The 22,530-nt window shown below is 41.9% G+C and overlaps 1 long non-coding RNA gene across 1 annotated transcript in view; it reads right to left on the reverse strand.

Annotated features, from left to right (window-relative positions):
- Window positions 1-18,434: 18,434 nt before the first annotated feature.
- The window catches only part of LOC133249973 (uncharacterized), a 37,503-nt gene continuing 33,407 nt past the window's right edge, over window positions 18,435-22,530 (reverse strand). The window contains exon 2 of the long non-coding RNA XR_009737193.1: window positions 18,435-18,753. This is a non-coding gene — a long non-coding RNA (uncharacterized LOC133249973). The remainder of the gene's footprint in view (window positions 18,754-22,530) is intronic.

Here is a 22,530-nt window from a genome sequence, read left to right on the forward strand (position 1 = left end):
CCATATGCTCTGGTTTGTGTGGGCTTTCCTGGTGGCTTAGTTGGTAAAGAATCTGCCTGCAAAGCAGGAGACCTGAGTTTGATCTCTGGATCAGGAAGATCCCCTGGAGAAAGGCATGGCTACTCACTCCAGTATTTTGGCCTGGAGAATTCCATTAACAGAGGATCCTGGAGGGCTACAGTCGATGGGATCCCAAAGACTTTGGACATGACTAAGTGATGGACAGGGAGGCCTGGCATGCTGCAGTTCATGGGGTCACAAAGAGTCAGACACGACTGAGGGACTGAACTGAACTGAAGTGACTAACACTTTTCTGGTCTGTGTACAGTCTGGCCACAGACTTCTTCTGGAAGCTCCTAGTTTGCTGCTGCTAAGTCGCTTCAGTCATGTCTGACTCTGTGCGACCCCATAGACGGCAGCCCACAAGGCTCCCCCGTCACTGGGATTCTCCAGGCAAGAAACACTGGAGTGGGTTGCCATTTCCTTCTCCAATGCATGAAAGTGAAAAGTGAAGGTGAAGTCACTCAGTCGTGTCTGACTCTTCGAGACCCTGTGGACTGCAGCCTACCAGGCTCCTCCGTCCATGGGATTTTCCAGGCAAGAGTACTGGAGTGGGGTGCCATGGCCTTCTCCGGCTCCTAGTTTAGTGTCTCTCAATTTACAAAACATCCACGTGGATATTCCCGAGGAGCCATGTGTTAGAGGTGTATATGTCAGTTTCATTCATTGTGAGCTCCCAACACTTGGAAATGTCCCTTGGACTACGAGGAGATCCAACCTGTCAATCTTAAAGGAAATCAGTCCTGAATATTTATTGGAAGGACTGATGCTGAAGCTGAAACTCCAATACTTTGGGAGGAGAAGGGGATGACAGAGGATGAGATGATTGGATGGCATCTCCAACGCGATGGACATGTGTCTGAGTAGGCTCCAGGAGTTGGTGATGGACAGGGAAACCTGGTGTGCTGCCGTTCATGGGGTCACAAAGAGTTGGACACGACTGAGCGACTGAACTGAACATTGAAAGTGAACATGTTAGTCACGCAGTCACGTCCAGCTCTTTGCAACCTCGTGGACTATAGCCAGTGCCTTCTCCAGGGACATAGAAAGCAATCACTAGATATTTTTAAATGGATGCTACCATAACTTGGAAAAAGGGTTACTTTGACGTGCTAGTGAGATCAGCAACTCATCAGAATGTGGAACAACTGAGCAAAATCCCTAGTGCTTCTTGCTCAAGGATGGGTTGCTTAACAAGAGTCTGACCATGTAAGTTATCAAGAAATGAATCAAATGTGTCAGCTTAACAAAGGCACCTTGGTGAGTTATCTTGGGAATTCATCTTCTGCGTGTCTAAGGAAACAACCCATTTTGACAGAGAGTCACAATTCATGGTTTCATGATATAATTGACATAATTGCAGCACCGCACCTAAGGTTTTCTTACTTTGGGCAAGATCTTACCATTCTCTAATACACAGTGTGTATTTTTAGAAGAGGATATAAACAACGAAGAACAAACATCATAATTATACAAGTGTGTCAGTGTCATTCTTTTTAGAGGACAACTTCCTCATTGTAAGTTATTGTCAAATATATTTATATTGTAGAAGCCTAATTCTGAGAGGCTGCTCCTTTCAATGGAAAAACAAGAAGAGCACTAATGAAGACTAATGATTTATAGAGAAACTGAAAAAGTGGAGCATATTAGGAATTAAAACAAGACAGAGGAACCCAAGCTTTGCGTTTCTATGGTATCAATAACCACTGCTTTGCAGTTAGAGGTGGAAACGCTCCACCTGCCCAACATACTTTCTGGGAAAACCCAGGATGAGTTGGGGAGAGTGCAGTGTGTAAGTAGGGGCCCCAAATAAAAATTATTAAGAAGAGCTGTGTTCATTTAGAAACAGAGCCATGTGTAGATCATAGAAGAGCTACTGGTGAAGGCATGGACAGAAAACCCAGGCAACTTGTCCATAAAAATGCCAACCCAAGTGGCTGAATCTTAAAGAGAATTTTAGGCCAAGTCAACCTCTTTGGCACATAAATATGAATCATTTTTTCTTAGCGATGTTTTTTTTTTCCAAGCATGAGTTGCAGAGTCAAATAACCATTGTTCTCATTTGAGTTTCACCAGTGCTGCGTGTTGGGCAAGTAATAGCTCTCCGGGGCCTTCAGTTCTGCCTCTCCAAATCAGAGAAGACAGTTCCTCTTCTCACTTCTGGAGGGGTCTTTGCACAGGGCCTGGCATACAGGAAGCCATCAGTCAGTGTCAGCTACTCTTTTTCACCTCTTTTATTAAGGGGTGTGGAAATTGTTTCCCATTTCTTTTTATATTTTCCTTTGGTATTTTAATCAATTCTTCTTTAAAATATTGAGCTCTACCCAGAGTGCTAGTTGCTGCTGCCGCTGCTGCTGCTAAGTTGCTTCAGTCGTGTCTGACTCTGTGCGAACCCATAGATGGCAGCCCACCGGGCTCCCCGCTCCCTGGGATTCTCCAGGCAAGAACACTGGAGTGGGTTGCCGTTTTGGGTAAGAAAAGGTGATGTTGTCGTTGCTTGCATTTGAAAGAGAGCAGTAAATGCAGGGAGTCCTGGCACAAAAGCTGCATTTCCATGAGGTGTCCCAGCATGAATGGCAGAGACACCCAGGCAAGGAGCTGGGGAACCTGAGACAGTTAGTCCCCTGTCTATAAACTGGTCTGCATTAGGTGTTCTTTTCTTTTCTGGCCCTAGACCGTGTGTTTTGTTCATTCAGGTGTTTAGTTACTCATTCCATTCAACACAAATGTCAGGCATGGTACTAACTGTGGGGGAGGAGACAGATAAGGGCTAGGAGCCCAAGCAAACACTTTCAAATCCCAAGATCCAGGAGGGAAACAGATAAGGAACAGACTAGGAAACTGATAAACATAACTCTGGATGATGGAAAGAAAGGGTTTAAGGAAATGCTCCCAGGCAATTTCCGTTTCTGATAAAAGACCTCTGGCTTTGGTGCCCACACACAAGTAGATAATGGTAACATATTTGACTGATGTTATGTTTTATAATAGTCATTGTTTTTCAAAGAAGCCAATAAAAATAAGTATAGGAGGGTTTGTTTTATTCTATTAGCAAATATAGTTTTGCATATGCCAAAAACCATTTTCATTTTTGAAAGAGAGGCAAATTCTCTGATCATTCTATGCTGAAATCAGACTTTTCTTCTATTTCAAGTTTTACTATAGAATTCAATTACTGCCACAGATCAGAGCACCCATCCTCCAAGAAATTCTAAAAGTCAAGAAAACTAGTTGTAACCATGGTGTGTGAAATTCTTGGATTTCATGCCAGGCTCCTCTGTCCATGGGATTTCCCAGTCAAGAATACTGGAGTGGGTTTCCATTTCCTCCTCCAGGGGATCTTTCCGACCCAGGGATTGAATCCACCGAGAAGGACTGAACCCGTGTCTCCTGCGCCTCCTGCGTTGGTAGATTCTTTACCACTGGAAGTCCCCTTACCACGGTAAATTAATTAATTAATCAAGTAATCAGTTAAAATCATACAAATAGATGCATTTATTCTTACATCTCACTTTTCTTCCATCTTTTACTTCTTGAAGTCATCTTGATGCCCCGGTCTCTGTTTATGTCGATTCCTGCATCTTCTGCCCTGGCTCCAAACCACAGTGATTTTGCAGCTGCAAGAGCACTGTTACAGGGCCAGCCCAAAGAAGAGCAAAGTGGACTTTTGTAAACACCAGAGCCACCACATGAAACAGAGAGACGAAGCCAAACACAAATGGAAGCAGCTTATGGTATAGGAGACATGGCCTAAGGCAGGAATCAGGAGACCTCAGGGAACTAGACACAGGCTTCATCTTATAAAAGGAGTACTGGGGAGACACGCCTAAGGCAGGAATCAGGAAACCTCAGGGAACTAGATAGACTTCATCCTATAAAAAGAATACTGGAGAGGACTTTCCTGGCAGTCCAATGGTTAAAATTTCACCTTCAATGCAGGGAGTGTATGTTACATCCCTGGTTGGTGCGCCAAGAGCCCATATGCCTCGCCACCAAAAAACCAAAACACAAAACAAAAGCAATATTGTAACAAATTCAATAAGGACTTTTAAAATGGTCCACATCAAAAAACAAACAACAACAACAAAAAACAAAATCTTTTGGGACTTGTCTGGTGGCATAGTGGATAAGAATCTGCCTCAGAGCAATTAAGCCTGTGTACCACAACCACTGAAGCCCACACGCTCTCGGGCCCTCGAGCCACAACTGAGCCCATATGTTGCAACTACTGAAACCCTCGAGACTTAGAGCCTATGCTTCGCAACAAGAGAAGCCACTGCAATGAAAAGCCTGTGCGTCACAGAGAAGAGCAGCCCCCACTCACCGAAACTAGAGAAAGCCCGTGCAAAGCAACAAAGATCCGGTGGAGCCCCAAATTAATCGATCAATCAATAAAATTATAAAAAAGAATCTTTAAAAAAAAATAAAAGGAATACTGGTATAGGCCTTCTCAAATGGGAAAACCAAAGAGATCTCTGTCACCTTTATATGACAGCCCTCAAGGACAGGAAAGATGGATCAGAGGGTTCTGTAGAGACCTTCACTTTTCTCGTGAACTTACACGTCTGGTATGTCACCCAGATGGCATGAATTAAGGTATTGTTTCCCACATTGGCTCTCTTCCCTGGAGACTGATGATGCATCCCAGCCCATTTCCAGGTGACTTGCCGTGCCTCTCTATAAGTAAAGTACACTTTTCCATCATGTTACCAGATCTGGCCATATGACTTATTTGAGCCACTGAAATGCAAGCAGAGGGGACAGTTCCAAGCAAACACTTTGAAGAATCACATTTTTCAGCCGATTCTTTTTTTTTTCTCTCTGTCACGAAAATAGCATGTTCCAGCTAACCACTGTTCTTTTGCTGGTTCCTGGAAAGAAGAAACACTTGGAGGGGAATTGTAACCACAGATGCACAAGCACCACCATGTAATGAGTGGAAGATGAAAATGTGCTATTGTGAGCCTCTGGGATGTGGAGACTGTGCGTTACTGCAGTTAAACTGTCTAGTATATCTGATAGTACAAAATAGTAACACAACTCCATTGGGATAAGCACCTCATCTCTTAAAGCATCCCATCCCTTAAGGAGCTTGGATTTTATTCTAAAGATGAGCCAAAGGAGATTAGATAGGATCTGTTCAAGCCCTATGTTGTCATTTATAGTCTGAAAGTACCAGGGATCAAAGAACAATTGTTGTACCATCCTAGAAGAGCTGGGATGCTGAGGTAAGCCATAGGGATCCTGACAAGTCACAATGAGCTCTTCCACAATTCTGGGAGCCAACAGGAAATAGATCAACCTTGAAGGGGTGAGGCACAACATAGGTTTATAGTTGCCCCAATACGACCCATTTCTTAGGATCCACAGCAAACCAATTTGTCCTCCATTCCTGGAGTCTAGATGGACTTCTGAGATGGTGCCGTAGTAAAGTATCTGCCTGCCAGTGCAGAAGATGCAGGAGACCCAGGTTCGATCCCTGATTAGGGAAGATCCCCGAGAAGAGGAAATGGCAACCCACTCCAGTATTCTTGCCTGAAGAATCCCATGAGCAGAGGAGCCCAGTGGGCTACAGTCCTTCGGGTTACAAAGAGTCAGACATGACTGAGTGACTGAGCGCGCACGCACGCGCACACACACACACACACACGCATACACAGAATAAACACACACGGTCGGGTGATCAGAAGGTCACTAAACAGAAACTATATCTTTGGGCTCCCTGTTCTGTGCCTGCCTTGATGGCCCTTTCTCTTCATTTTCATTTGTCTGTTCATGGGCTGTTTGACAACTCTGCTGCTAAGCCCGTGGCCTTGCAGTGCAATTCCAGATACTTTAAAACTCAAAGTTGGCATGTTTTTGAAATGAATTGAAAGCATTTAAAAATATCTAGAGAAGAAGCCAAGAGCAACTGAAGTCCTAACCACCTGAACAGGAACTGACAAACCCGGGTCCTGCCAGGACCAGCAGGGAGGGGAGAAGGACTGTGATTCAGAACAAGAGTTGGATGGCAGAGATGCAGGGCTAGGCAGAGGGGGTTTGTTCCTAGAACGCTGCTGCCTAATCCAGGAAGGACAGACAGGGCTGGGAAGCCAACCGCAAGCACAGCTACGCCCCAATCCTTGGCAAGCTCAACTTGGTGGAGGGGCACAGGGCTCCTTGAGAGCAGCCCGTGACGAGCTGACTAGGGCAATTAAAGATGAGGTCTACTGTCCCTGAAGTGATCCTTCAGATGAGTGGCTAGGAAGATTCATTCTTCAGCTACACCCACATGAGTGGATGACTCAGCCTCAGGGACATAAAAGTCTGGGAAGGATGAACAGAAGGCACTCATGGGAGGCAGAGCTCAACAGGAGTGAACCAAGGATTTTCCAGGGATGTCCTATCATGGAGCAGCCACAGCTGGCAAGCACTGCTTCCTCCATGAGGCCAGTCCCCTTCTGTGACTGATGAGGAAACTGAGGCCAAGGAGGTGAAATGACCCACCCGACACCATAGCCAATGAATGCATGGGCCAAATTTCCCATCTTCTGGTGAAAGCTCTTTCTTAGTCCCCACACTGGCCTGTCCACAATAAATATAAGGGCTTTGCTGGAACTCCTAATGTTCAGGTCAGGTCAGCAGAAAGAAGTTGTGACCACAACAGGAAGAGCTTATGAATCTTGTTGCAGCTGACAAGTGATCAGGCCAGGACAATGACCTTTCTGCTCTAAATTTCCAAAAAGGTATGAAATACCATTGTATCAGTTCAGTTCAGTTCAGTCGCTCAGTTGTGTCCGACTCTTTGCGACCCCATGAATCGCAGCACGCCAGGCCTCCCTGTCCATCACCAACTCCCGTTGTATAGACTCACAGAAAACAAGCTTATGGTTGCCAGGGGAAAGGGTGGGCAGAAGGGATAGTTAGGGAATTGGGATCAACATGGACACTGTACTATATTTAAAATGGATAACCAACAAGGACCTACTGTATAGCACAGGGAGCTCTGCTCAATGTTATGTGGCAGCCTGGATGGGAGGGGTGTTGGGGGAGACTGAATACACGTATATGTATGGCTGAGTCCCTTCACAGGTCACCTGAAACTACCACAACGTGGTTAATCGGCTATACTTCAATCTAAAATAAAAAGCTTAAAAAAAGATACTGTTATATAATTATTACCTTCATGTGGAGGGGGAAAAAAAAATCAACCCATGTAATGCCCAAACTATTGAAACTTCATATTTTAGAATTCTGCAAGTCATCCATATGGTTGGGGGTAACGGGTCTCCTTAATGAGAATTTCATAAGGCATACGTAAGACATATTACACTCCATTTGCGGCTGGGGGTAGGGAAGGCAGGTGGGTGGAGTGGAAAGGGCCCAGAAGAGGAAGGAAGATGAGGGAAGTGCTGACCAAAAACACTCGCTGACAAATAATGAAAACAAAGAACTTGGCTGGGGTGGGTGCAGTTAAATTAGGTTTTCATTTGAGAAACAGATCAAAGAACTCATTTAAAACACTTGTAGGGAGATAAGAGTGTTCCTTTAAAACACTGGATTGACCCAAAGATCTTAGAAATACTTAGGAAAGATGCAAATTTCTATAGGTCTCCCTCACTCTTGCCAGTCGCCGTACTTTCATTTCCTCCCTAATAAGATTCAAAAACCCATTCAGCAAAATTAATGCATGAGATCCTAAACAGAAATCTTCAGCTCTCAAAAGAGCAACTTAACCTCATTCTACAATCACTGTCAGGCTCCAGCGGAAGACGCTCTTCTTTTTATCACTTGCACTGTGCTGTCATTGGTCAGTCACTAAGTCGTGACTGACTCTTTGAGACCCCACGGACTGCATTATGCCAGGCTTTCCTGTCCTTCACCATCTCCTGGAGTTTGCTCAAGTTCATGTCCATTGAGTCAGTGATGCTGTCTAACCATTTCATCTTGCATTCAGATGTCACCAAATGATGAAGTTCACGGGAGGAAATATTTCTCTGGTACTTGCTAGATTCGTTTACTCATTTCTTCGGACCGCCTCTCACAGTGCCTATTTTCGCTATGTGGGACAGACTGTGACCAGAGTTTCTCTTTGCATAAACCACACAGTAACCATAACCTCAGAATAGCTTTCAGGGCTTACTGAGCTGTGACAAAACTCAAACAGTGGGAGTTAAAGGGTTTCAAAGAATCACTGAGGCATCTGATCCTTCTGAAAGTGATTCTGTCACCAGATTATCTAATAGGGGCCACAAGCTGCTTGAAAATTAAAATTGAGAATGAGAAAACAGATAGGCAACATGATGTCATGTAACTTGGGCTTTTCCTCTGCAAAGAAAGTCAAAGCAGACACAAGAGGGCACTTGAGCCCATACTCATTTTGGAAGCAAATTCCTTGTAACTCCTTCCACTCTCTTAGTCTCCTCACCTCGGGTCCCCATCCGAGTCTATGAACCTATTCCTTAAAGGAGCTAAAACCCACCTACCAAACGGAAAATATGAAGTGGGTTGATTTTAAGTTTCATATAATAATGCATCAATTATCAGAGCAATACTGATGCTAAGATTGATATTAGCATGGAAATTTAGTCTTTGTCTACAGCAGTAACTTTATTGCCCTCTCTTGATCACAAGGCATGATGGGGTCGCAGAGATAGCATGGCTCACCCTTAATCCAATAGCCTTTTCTAGTTTCAAAATCACCCTCCCCAAGAAGGGTGAGCAAGGCTCATGTCAGAGAAACCAAACTGGCCAGTTGGAGTTTCATTTCCCTCCATTCAAGAAGCCATGATGAAACACCACAAAAGTAACGGCTTTAAAAATCACCTAGACTCCCCAAGCTATTTTAGATTACCTCATGGGGAATAGCAAAATATACATGTGCTTGTTTATGAAAACAAAAACTTTAACAAATACTAAAGTATAGATTTTATAGGCAATATAATCTGATCTTAATTAATAAAATTATAAGTAAATAATAAAAGATGTGGTGCCAATGGTAAAGAATCCACCTAACAATGCAGGAGATGCAAGAGACCTGGGTTGGGAAGATCCCCTGAAGAAGGGAATGGCTACCCACTCCAGTATTCTTGCCTGGAAAATTCCATGGACAGAGGAGCTTGGTGAATTTCATAGAGTCAATGGAACCACAAATGAGTGAACACACAGTAAAAAAGATGAGAGAAAATATCTTAATTATCTGGGCATTAAGAAATAGCCTCCAAACTAATCCTACATTAGTTTTTTTTCCTCCCCACTAGTTAAGACTTCAGGTAGGGTATATGCTGGGAACTGAATTACATCCTCCTCAAAATCCATATATCTGGGATCCTTAACCCTTAGTATCTCATAATGTGACTGATTTGGAAGAAAAACAGTCTTAATTTACACAGATGATTAAGGTAAACTGAGGTTGTTAGGGCAAATCCTAATCCAATGTGACTGATGTCCTCATAATAAAAGGAGATGAGAACACGAACCAACACAGAGGAAAGAGCACATGAAGACACAGGAAAAAGACAGCCTTCTACAAGCCACGGGGAAAGGCCTTAGGACAAACCCCACACTGCCAACACCTTAATTTCAAACCTGCAGAACTGTTAGGAAATAAACTTCCCTTGTTTAAGCCAGCCAGTCTTTGTTAGGGCAGCTCTAGCGAACTAATAGAGTGTATTAACTCTTCCACAGTTTATGTACATACCCCAGTGTATTCGTTAGTAAATAAAAAATTGACCATTAGAGAGTCACTTCAAAGCTAAGGATAATTTGTCTCTCTCACATTCCATGTTTTGCTTTTGTGCACAATTCACTGGAAGCACGTCTGAATTCTGGAAATTATGACAAGATCAGCTTGGAATTTAGGCCATAAATCCTAAACACTTGATCCAACTAGATTACTATCATCTCCATTTTACAGATGTGAAAAATGAAGCCTTGAAAGGCTAATCAACCTGATCATGTGCAGTTGGAAAAGGGAAGGGCTAGGATTTGAGCCTAGGTAGTCAGGGTCAGAGCTGTGTTTATAACTATTGTGGGATTTTACTTCTCCCAGCAGGAAGAAAAGGGACACAGATAAATTCTGAGCTTTAATGGCTGACAGAGAAGATTTCAAAGTTTTGAGGAAAAAGATGCTGAGTTGAATGTTAAACCTGTTAATTCTCATAAGGACTTGGGACAAAGAGCTGAGAGGGAAATAATGGGGCTCCTTCATGTAGAGAAAAGGGAACTCTCCTACACTGTTGATGGGAATGTAAATTGGTGCAGCCACTATGGAGAACATTATGGAGGTTCCTTAAAAAACTAAAAATAGAGTTACCATATGATCCAGGAATCCCACTCCTGGGTGTATATCCAGAAAGGACAGAAGATCAGATCAGATCAGTCCGACTCCTTGAGACCCCATGAATCGCAGCACACCAGGCATACCTGTCCAACACCAACTCCCAGAGTTCACTCAGACTCATGTCCATTGAGTCAGTGATGCCATCCAGCCATCTCATCCTCTGTCATCCCCTTCTCCTCCTGCCCCCAATCCATCCCAGTATCAGAGTCTTTTCCAATGACTCAACTCTTCACATGAGGTGGCCAAAGTACTGGAGTTTCAGCTTTAGCATCATTCCTTCCAAAGAAATCCAGGGCTGATCTCCTTCAGAATGGACTGGTTGGATCTCCTTGCAGTCCAAGGGACTCTCAAGAGTCTTCTCCAACACCACAGTTCAAAAGCATCAATCCTTCAGCGCTCAGCCTTCTTCCCAGTCCAACTCTCACATCCATACATGACCACAGGAAAAACCATAGCCTTGACTAGACGGACCTTTGTTGGCAAAGTAATGTCTCTGCTCTTGAATATGCTATCTAGGTTGGTCATAACTTTCCTTCCAAGGAGTAAGCATCTTTTAATTTCATGGCTGCAGTCACCATCTGCAGTGATTATGGAGCCCAGAAAAATAAAGTCTGACATTGTTTCCACTGTTTCCCCATCTATTTCCCATGAAGTGATGGGACCAGGTGCCGTGATCTTTGTTTTCTGAATGTTGAGCTTTAAGCCAACTTTTTCACTCTCCACTTTCACTTTCATCAAGAGGCTTTTGAGTCCCTCTTCACTTTCTGCCATTAGGGTGGTGTGATCTGCATATCTGAGGTTATTGATATTTCTCCCGGCAATCTTGATTCCAGCTTGTGTTTCTTCCAGTCCAGTGTTTCTCATGATGTACTCTGCATAGAAGTTAAATAAGCAGGGTGACAATATACAGCCTTGACGAACTCCTTTTCCTATTTGGAACCAGTCTGTTGTTCCATGTCCAGTTCTAACTGTTGCTTCCTGACCTGCATACAAATTTCTCAAGAGGCAGGTCAGGTGGTCTGGTATTCCCATCTCTTTCAGAATTTTCCACTGTTTATTGTGATCCACACAGTCAAAGGCTTTGGCATAGTCAAGAAAGCAGAAATAGATGTTTGTCTGGAACTCTCTTGCTTTTTCCATGATCCAGCAGATGTTGGCAATTTGGTCTCTGGTTCCTCTGCCTTTTCTAAAACCAGCTTGAACATCAGGAAGTTCACGGTTCACATATTGCTGAAGCCTGGCTTGGAGAATTTTGAGCATTACTTTACTAGCGTGTGAGATGAGTGCAATTGTGCGATAGTTTGAGCATTCTTTGGCATTGCCTTTCTTTGGGATTGGAATGAAAACTGACCTTTTCCAGTCCTGTGGCCACGGCTGAGGTTAAAACTTAGCAATGAAAAAACAACTACTGATACATATAGCAAGTGGATGAATCTCAGAAGTGGTATACTGAGTAAGAAAGGCCAGTCTCAAAAAGTTAAATAGTATAAGATTTCTTTATCAAAAATATAAAACTACAATCCAGAAAAAGGATCAGTGATTGTCAGACATTAGCTGTAGGGGAGATTTTGATTACAAAGGAATAACACTGAGAAATGTTGGGGAGTAAAAGAACTAGAAATTCTCCAAGCCAGGCTTCAGCAATATGTGAACCGTGAACTTCCTGATGTTCAAGCTGGTTTTAGAAAAGGCAGAGGAACCAGAGACCAAATTGCCAACATCTGCTGGATCATGGAAAAAGCAAGAGAGTTCCAGAAAAACATCTATTTCTACTTTATTGACTATGCCAAAGCCTTTGACTGTGTGGATCACAATAAACAGTGGAAAATTCTGAAAGAGATGGGAATACCAGACCACCTGACCTGCCTCTTGAGAAATTTGTATGCAGGTCAGGAAGCAACAGTTAGAACTGGACATGGAACAACACACTGGCTCCAAATTAGGAAAAGGAGTTCGTCAAGGCTGTATATTGTCACCCTACTTACTTAACTTCTATGCAGAGTACATCATGAGAAACACTGGACTGGAAGAAACACAAGCTGGAATCAAGATTGCCGGGAGAAATATCAATAACCTCAGGTATGCAGATCACACCACCCTAATGGCAGAAAGTGAAGAGGGACTAAAAAGCCTCTTGATGAAAGTGAAAATGGAGAGTGAAAAAGTTGGCTTAAAGCTCAACATTCAGAAAACAAAGATCATGGCATCTGGTCCCATCACTTCATGGGAAATAGATGGGGAAACAGTGGAAACAGTGTCAGACTTTATTTTTTGGGGCTCCAAAATCACTGCAGATGGTGACTGCAGCCATGAAATTAAAAGACGCTTACTCCTTGGAATGAAAGTGATGACAAACCTAGATTGCATATTCAACAGCAGAGACATTACTTTGCCAACAAAAGTCCATGTAGTCAAGGCTATGGTTTTTTCTGTGGTCATGTATGGATGTGAGAGTTGGACTGGGAAGAAGGCTGAGCGCTGAAGGATTGATGCTTTTGAACTGTGGTGTTGGAGAAGACTCTTGAGAGTCCCTTGGACAGCAAGGAGATCCAACCAGTCCATTCTGAAGGAGTTCAGCCCTGGGATTTTTTTGGAGGGGATGATGCTGAAGCTGAAACTCCAGTACTTTGGCCACCTCATGTGAAGAGTTGACTCATTGGAAAAGACTCTGATGCTGGAAGGGATTGGGGGCAGGAGGAGAAGGGGATGACAGAAGATGAGATGGCTGGATGGCATCCCTGAGTCAATGGACGTGAGTCTGGGTGAACCCCGGGAGTTGGTGATGGACAGGTATGCCTGGCGTGCTGTGATTCATGGGGTCGCAAAGAGTCGGACACGACTGAGCGACTGAACTGAAGAGAATTCGTCTGTATCCTTATTGTGGTAGTGGTTACATGAACCTGTATCTGTGTTGGAGCTTCCCAGGTGTTGCCTGCCAGTGAAGAGATGCAAGAGACTCAGGTTCGATCCCTGGGTTGGGATGATCCCCTGGAGGAGGAAATGGCAACCCGCCCCAGTATTCTTGCCAGGAAAATTTCATGGACAGAGGAGCCTGACAGTCTACAGTCCATAGGGTTGCAAGGAGTCGGACACAACTGAGCACACACACAAACATGTGTTAGAACTCACAGAACTATACAACAAAAGATAAAATTCAACTTTACCATACATTAATTTGACATTGTTTAATGCTAAAGTGAAAAGACACACTCGAGAATACTTCATTGCTATATCCTTCTCTATAAAATAGAAGTTTTAAACTAACTTTATAGGTTACAATGAAATAACAGGAAAACTATTTATCAATATGGTTTCTGCATTGAGTAGTCAAGTTTCCTCAGGCATAAAAAGTATGGAATAGAGGTAAGGATGTATTTTAATTTTGCAAGTTTAATTAAAGTTGCAACACCCCCACCCTCCATGATAAGTGGTGTTGAAAGGAGTTGCTTTCCTGAACTGACTCTCCAAATCTTTTTTTTTTTTAACTTTTTATTTTATATTGTGTATGCGTGCATGCTTGCTAAGTCGCTTCAGTCCTGTCTGACTCTGTGAAACCCTATGGACTGTAGCACACCAAGCTCCTCTGTCCATGGGGATTCTCCAGACAAGAATACTAAAGTGGGTTGCCATACCCTCCTGCAGGGAATCTTCCCTACTGAGTCAAGCCCACGTCTCTTATGTCTCCTGCACTGGCAGGCTAATTCTTTACTGCTATCACCACCTGGGAAGCCATTTAGTATTGGGCTATAGCCAGCTAACAATGCTCTGATAGTTTCAGGTAAACAGCAAAGGGCCCAGTCATACATACACGTGTATCCATTCTCCCCCAAACTCCCCTCCCATCCAGGCTGCCACATAACATCAAGCAGAGTTCCCATGTGCTGGTCCTTGCTGGTTATCCATTTTAAATATAGCAGTGGGTGTACATGTCCATCCCAAATTCCCTAACTATCCCTCCCCCCATCCTTCTTCCCTGGCAACAAGTTTGTTCTTCAAGTCTATGATTGTGCTTCTGTTTTGTAAGTTTATTTGTATCATTTCTTTTTAGATTCCACATATAATGGATGAGTCTCTGAATCTTATTTCTAAGTATAGAAATATTAACTATTTTTGAAACTGCAAAAGAAAATGTTCTCCAGTAGTTTCCAAACAAAGTAAGGGCACAACCCAGTGTCCTTAACTTTAATAAATAGAAACAAAAGAGGCAGAAGACTGTGGACACAGCAGAAGAGCATAGCACAGATCCTAATCTCACTCCTATGCCCCAAGAAGCCATGCTGGGTCATAAAAAAAATTCCTGAGAGTTCTGACTAACATACCCTCACATACATGTCTGAAAAGAAGTAAATTTAGTGTATATTATTATCTCTTCCCTCCTCTGACTTGGAAGGGTGAAAAATAGGCACTAAAGAAAAGCAGCCATGAAATTAAAAGCTGCTTGCTCTTTGGAAGAAAAGCAATGACAAACCTAGGCAGCATATTAAAAAGCGGAGACATCACTTTGCCAACAAGGTCCATCTAGTCAAAGCTATGGTTTTTCCAGTAGTCATGTATGGATGTGAGAGTTGACCATAAAGAAGGTTCAGTACTGAGGAACTGATGTTTTCGAATTGTGGTATTGGAAAAGACTCTTGAGAATCCCTTGGACTGCAAGGAGATCAAACCAGTCAATCCTAAAGGAAATCAACTCTGAATATACATTGTAAAGACTTATGCTGAAGCTAAAGTTCTAATACTTTGGGCATCTGAAGTGAAGAGCCAACTCATTGGAAAAACCCTGATGCTGGGAGGGATTGGGGGCAGGAGGAGAAGGCGATGACAGAGGATGAGATGGTTGGATGACATCACTGACTCAATGGACATGAGTTTGAGCAAGCTCCAGGAGATAGTGAAGGACAGGGAAGACTGGCGTGCTGTATTCCATGGGATCACAAGGAGTTGGACATGATGAATGACTGAACAAGAACAAAGAAAAGCAGGAAATGTAAACAATATGAATGGTTCTCTGAAAAAAACAGTCTTCCCCTAAGATGCTCGTGAATGGAGGACTAATGTGGATCCAGAGTCTAGGCATGGGATACACTCCAACCAGCTGGAGAGAAGCCAGGTGCTTGACAATAAGTGAAGTGAAGTGAAAGTCACTCAGTCATGTCTGACTCTTTGTGACCCCCTTGGAAGTCTCCAGGCCAGAATACTGGAGTGGGTAGCCTTTCCCTTCTCCAGGGGATCTTCCCAACCCAGGGATCGAACCCAGGTCTCCTGCATTGAAGGGGGATTCTTTACCAGCTGAGCCACCAGGGAAGTCCCACCTAACAATAAAGACAGCTCAGAAGTGAAAGCACAGACCAGTCCCCAGCCCCACCCACCAAACCCCAAGCACACAGCATGCCCTCAGGTTACAGGATAGTGAACAAAACACAAAACTCTGTTGTGGTAGTGATTGGTGGGGCAACAAACAAAAGCCAGGTTAGTCACAAAGTCTAGTCCAGAGACTGGTGAGAATAACTATTCAGATTCTGTTTAAGTTACTTTTAATTGTTTCACTATCAAATCAACAAACAGTAGGGAAGTTCAAGGTTTCAAGTAAGGGGAGTAGGTCCTAACACCTCCCTTTGCTCTTCAGAAAGAGTTACCTAGATCCAATGGTATCAGTATCTTAAGAAAAAACAACGCATCTACAGGCTAAAGGAGTCAAGACTCATGACCGACAATAAGAATGAATGATCTTTTTAAAAGTAAAAAAATGCTATAACACAGTGAAACAAAACTGTAGGCAAACAGGAGAAGAAAGAAAACATAATATGTAAATAATAATCTAAACTAGGGAAAACAAAGCAAACAAGAAACAGGGAAATTTTTCCAAAGAGCTTTGAGTAATAAAATAAGTCAACAACAGCCCCTTAAATTTGACAGTATAAAAGCACAAATAGACAAAAAATACTATAATCTGAAAAGGTGAAATGCTTTTTCTTGGACTTCAAATAAGGATAAAAACAATATTATTAAATATAAGCAAGTTCAGAACAACAAAAAAACAAGTAAATAAGACTTAAAAGTAAGAAACTAAAGAGCACTGAAGAATTGATGCTTTTGAACTGTGGTGTTGGAGAAGACTCTTGAGAGTCCCTTGGACTGCAAGGCAATCCAGCCAGTCCATCCTGAAGGAAATCAGTCTTGAATATTCATTGGAAGGACTGATGCTGAAGCTGAAACTCCAATACTTTGGCCACCTGATGGGAAGAACTGACTCATTTGAAAAGACCCTGATGCTGGGAAAGATTGAGGGCAGGAGGAGAAGGGGATGACAGAGGATGAGATAGTTGGATGGCATCACCGACTCAATGGACATGAATTTGAGTAAACTCTGGAGTTGGTGATTGACAGGGAGGCCTGGTGTGCTACAGTCCACGGGTTGCAAAGAGCTGGACACGACTGAGCGACTGAACTGAACTGAAGAACAACAACAAAAAAGTAAATAAGACTTAAAAGTAAGAAACTAAATCAACTTACCTTTAGAGAAAGATTACGATCATCACAGTAGTGTAAAGGAGCATAGAGTACTTAAAGAAACACAGAGAAACTACTAATAGAGAGTAACCAAAATAGGCCACTAACAAATGTACAATTGGTGTCCCAAAAGAGAAATAATAAGTGGAACGAGAAAAGAATTGCAAGGATGTATTTATTACAAGACAGTATCCCTGAAATGAAGAACTAAATCTGCACAGTGAATGAATGTGAAAATTAGGCATCAGTTCAGATCAGATCAGTCACTCAGTCGTGTCCGACTCTTTACGACCCCATGAATCACAGCACGCCACGCCTCCCTGTCCATCACCAACTCCCAGAGTTCACCCAAACTCATGTCCATCGAGTCAGTGATGCCATCCAGCCATCTCATCCTCTGTCGTCCCCTTCTCCTCCTGCCTCCAATCCCTCCCAGCATCAGAGTCTTTTCCAATGAGTCAACTCTTTGCATAAGGTGGCTAAAGTACTGGAGTTTCAGCTTCAGCATCAGTCTTTCCAGTGAACACCCAGGACTAGAATTCTTTAAATTGATACATGTTGCTGTTAAGTTAATGACTTCAAGAATGAAGAAATAATTATTGTGGCATCAGAAAAAACTAATTGGGACTTTCCTGCTTGTTCATGTGTCAAAACTCCACACTACCAATACAGGGGCCTGGGTTCAATCCCTCGTCAGCGAACTAGATCCACATGCCTCAATTTAAGAGTGCTCATGCCGCAACTTAAGATCCTGCATGCTGCAAGATCGACAGTCTTTCATGCCGAAGACCCCATGTGCTGCAGCTAAGACCCTGAAAGACCAAATAAATAAATTAAAAAGAAAAAGCTAATCACCCCCAAAGGGGATGGGGGGTAAGGGGAATCAGTCCTCAGACTTTGCATGTCAACATGTCATGAAAAGTGAAAGTGAAAGTCACTCAGTCGTGTCCGAATCTTTGTGGCCTCATGGACAAATTCTCCAGGCCAGAATGCTGGAGTGCGTAGCTGTTCCCTTCTCTGAGGGATCTTCCCAACTCAGAGATCAAACCTGTGTCTCCTGCTTCCACCGGCAGATTCTTTACTGTGGAGCCACTAGAGAAGCCCATATAGTTCTTCAGGAAAGAATAAAATAGCCACCTAAGATATTTTAAAGTAATTTTTAACAAGCACACATTTTTTAATATAAAAAAGGAAATTCCAGATCTTATAAACCTTTAATGAAGAAACTCCTTGATGAAATTCAGAAAAGAATCAAAATAAAGGACTCAAAATTGAAAAAGTCATGGTAAAGAGGGCTATGGTGAGCTCTGTATCCATTTAAATGTAATGATACCAGAAAGCACGTGAATTATGGTTACAAAGCAGATTATAAATAGTATAAAAGTAACAATAACAGGAGTCAACAAATTTCCTGAAAGAAGGCCAAGTAGTAAATATTTTACTATTTATTGGGCTACATGGCCTCTGTCAAGACTATTTAATTTCACAGCTATAGCTCAAAAGCAAGACTACACAATACCCCAAAAAACTGAGCATAACAATTGGACAAGTTATAGTGAAATTTTATTAACAAAAGCAAGCAGAAGGCCAGATTTGGTTGCAGTTCCCTAACTCTATGACAGAAGGGAGGGAAAAACAAAGTGGTACAATAAAATCCCCATCTTCAGAGTGGCTGTTTAAAAACTGCCATCCAGAGACTTCTCAGGTGTTCAGTGGTTAAGAAGCTGTCTTGCAATGCGGAGCACTCAGCTTCCATCCCGGCTCTGGGAACTAGGATCCCACATGCTGTGGAGCAGCTAAGCCCATGAGCCACAATTAAAGAGTCCACGCACCACAATTAGCTCCCCCATGATACAATGAAGATCCTGCATGCCAAATAAATAAATAAATATGAAAAAAATTACCATCTAAAATGGAAATATATCATGTTTTAAAATACACAAAATCCATCTTTAAATTTTATATATTTTTCTTTAAAGAGAACCTTTTATGAAAAATAACTTTTGGGGATTAAGAAATCCATCTAAAATTCATTTATTTCCTTGGTTTCACTTAAGTTTAATTTTATCTATTAGTTCAACTCAAATAATGTTGAAAAACTTTACTTTAAAAAATTACTCACGGGTTCTTTTCTGCCACAGGATTAATGCCTTTCTTCACTGTTGTTCTTTAACTTTTTTATGACCACACCCCCAAAAATGAGTATGATTCTATTTCTTTAAAATGGTCATTGAAAAATATTTGGTTTCAAAAAGTATTTATCCATTGATTTCACTTGGAACTGAAAGCCTTCAGAGTATGAAATAAGCAGTTGTGTTACAATTATGATGTGCCTTGCAGGCTTCACATTCTCCAGATTTGACCTGTCAGAACCCTCTCTGCCTCTTCTCTGAGCTCCCTGCTGTTTTTCTATAAAGCGTTAACTATACCTTAAAATAAGCCACTGTTTTGCTTTTTCAGCTTATTCTCATTGGTCATCCCAGGTCAACTATCCTGATACTGTGTGATCCCCTCTCATATCATCTGACCCTAAAAATACATCCCTCCAAAGTCAAAGAATGTGTTTTTCTTTTCAAGTCATTTTGACAGGTATCCAATTCCTAAAGCATTGTAACTGATGGAATTTGGGGCATGAAGACTACTTGTGTGAGAAAATCTTTCCATTAAGACCACTGTGTCTAGTCACCATTTTGCTCTAGTTTTACTCCTTTAGTTAGGAAAAAAAAAAAAGAGAGAGTCCTTTCTCTGAAGGTAGAGTGCTGTTCATAGAACAGAGCTAAAATCAAAAGGGACTTCCCAGTTCTCTGAGAAAAGCAGCAACTGGAGCTTCATAAAAAAGTGCCAGTAACTCATAAACAACTCAGATATCTTTTACAAGGGAGATTGATTTTCAAAATGATAAATCTTTTGACTGATGCTTGTTTAAACATGAACTCAAACTGCCTGAACCCTTTATCAGACACTGTCTTTCAGGATAATTTCTTTTTTTAAATACTTGAAAAATCTTCCTATAATTCCAGGCATAGCTAGAGCACTTTGAACCAGATTGATAGCCATTAATTACATGCCAACCATTTAAATGTTAATACTTTTAATAACTTCTACCATACATTTGAACATGAATCTAAATATAATGGTTCAGGCCTAAAAGGAAAAAAAGAAAAGTGTTTTTTCACCCAAATAATCCCCACATACCTCATGAGTAATCTCATCTCAATAATCATTCATTTCTCTGAAAATTGCTTTCACTCTAACAGAACCAGATTTTTGTAGAAAAGAAAAAATAAATTCCCCATACCGTGCCAATTACATCTGTGGCCCTCTGATCTCATCTTGGAACCGTGAATTGTAGATTGTAAATTTTTATGATAGGTATATTCTATTCAAGAATCATTCAAATACTTAAAAATAATTTTCTCTTGAAGAGAAAAGTCTATTCTGAACTTCAGATAGGATAATTCTCCCACACTCCTTAAATAGCAAGGTACATCATCAAACCCAAAGTGCCAAACACTCAGGGTCCCTACAGAAATAGTCATCGTGTTTGTTCAGCTGCACATAACCCCACCTATCTCAGCCCCATGCATGCCTGGTATATTTAGTAACCGTTCAAGTTGCTTATCTTTCTTTAGCATAGTCCTTAATAATCCTAAGTAAGAAACTTTTGCCACTCTAAAAACGTATGGCCGTTTTGCTTCGAGTCAGTGAATCTTGTGGTTGGAGATTCTTTCACCCACGCTCTGACTCAGAGTTTATCACTTCTCCACAAAATTCCATGAAAGGAGTTTAGATAGGATATGAGACTATATTAGCAATGTAAGAATCACTGGCTGTCTGCATGCACAAGGATAGCATTGTGGTAATTACCCAATGGCAATATGAGAGGAAGAACGCCTGGGCCCATGGAGCCCCTTGCTCTGCTGCAGGATGTCTTGATTTTTGTATTTTGACCAATGATGATATTGGTCAAGGAATGAGTAAGGCTTATGGTAAATTTGTATTAATATACCCAAAATACTGGTAGGTGCTTTCTGGATTCCAAAGTAAAAGAATGAACCACTAAATACTTTCTAATTAAGCCTCAACAAATTTTGGTTCCAGGAAGATAAGGAGAAGTTGCTGTAATTTTTTTTTTCAATTATGATTAAAGAAGGAAAATAAAAAGGAAAGTGGGTATTTAAACAGCAATATCCAAGATCTGAAAGTGAAAGTCACTCTGTCCTGTCCAACTTTTTGTGACCCCATGGGTACTGTATAGTCCATGGAATTCTCCAGGCAAGAATACTGGAGTGGGTAGTCTTTTCCCTTCTCCAGGGGATCTACCCAAGCTAGGGATTGAATCCAGGTCTCCTGCATTGCAGGCGGATTCTTCACCAGCTGAGCCACAAGGGAAGCCCAAGAATACTGGAGTGGGTAGCCTATTCAGCAGATCTTCCCCACCCAGGAATCAAACTGGGGTCAGCTGCATTGCAGGCAAATTCTTTACCAGCTGAGCTATCAGGGAAGCCCCAGACCCAGCCAGTCCATCCTAAAGGAAATCAGTCCTGAATGTTCATTGGAAGGACTGATGTTGAAGCTGAAACTCCAATACTTCGGCCACCTGATGGGAAGAACTGACTCATTTGAAAAGACCCTGATGCTGGGAAAGATTGAAGGCAGAAGGAGAAAGGGACGACTGAGAATGAGATGGTTGGATGGCATCACCGACTCAATGGACGTGAGTTTGAGTAAGCTCCTGGAATTGGTGATGGACAGGGAAGCCTGGTGTGCTACAGTCCATGGGGTTGCAAAGAGTTGGACACGACTGAGCGACTGAACTGAACTGAACTGACTGATCCGAAATCTAGATTTAATTCTGGAAGGAGTTGTAGACCCATCATTAAATATAGAAATGATTTACTGGGTAAGGTTGTAAGCTTGTCACATAGCAAGGTTTTAAGAAGATCCTCAGCAGTCTTTAGAAAACAACCATTTACTCTGGACTTAAAAATAATCTTCTTCTAAAAAATAAATAAATAATAATCATAAGTCCAGAAACTTCAGCATGTCTCCTTCATTAGTATTGATAGTCTGTCTAATATTATGGTTATAAGCATGGCCTCTGAGCCAGACCACCTGAGCTCAAATCTTGGCTGTGCCATTTATGAGCTTGGTCAAGTTATTTATGAGCTTGATCAAGCTGATCTTCTGGTGACTCTACTGCCTTGTTTGTAAAAGTATCCACCTCAAAAGACTGTTGTAAAAGTTAAATGTCTCAATTTAATGTGCCTGGCACATGGCAAGAACTACCTGTGATACCCACAATTTATTGCACATCTCACATTTCACTTCTCACCAGGATCAGATATTTTGCTTAAATCCAATTTGTTTTATGTCTTTATAGATGTAAAGGTCTATTTACCATGGAAACCTGACCTAAAGGCAAAGAGAGGTGAACGATTAAATTCTGTTATTCATTACGTGTTCATTCATTTATGCATTTATTTATTCATCTCATGTATATTGAACATCTGTTATGAACCTTGTAGTGTGCAGGACCCTGAGGACACAAAAATAAATAAAATATAATCTTCAGGGAGCTCCAATACTTTGGCCACCTGATACAAAGAGCCAACTCATTGGAAAAGACCCTGATGCTGGGA

The sequence above is a fragment of the Bos javanicus genome, chromosome 1 (genome assembly GCF_032452875.1).
Source record: "Bos javanicus breed banteng chromosome 1, ARS-OSU_banteng_1.0, whole genome shotgun sequence".
In the NCBI taxonomy this organism is placed as follows: Eukaryota; Metazoa; Chordata; class Mammalia; order Artiodactyla; family Bovidae; genus Bos; species Bos javanicus.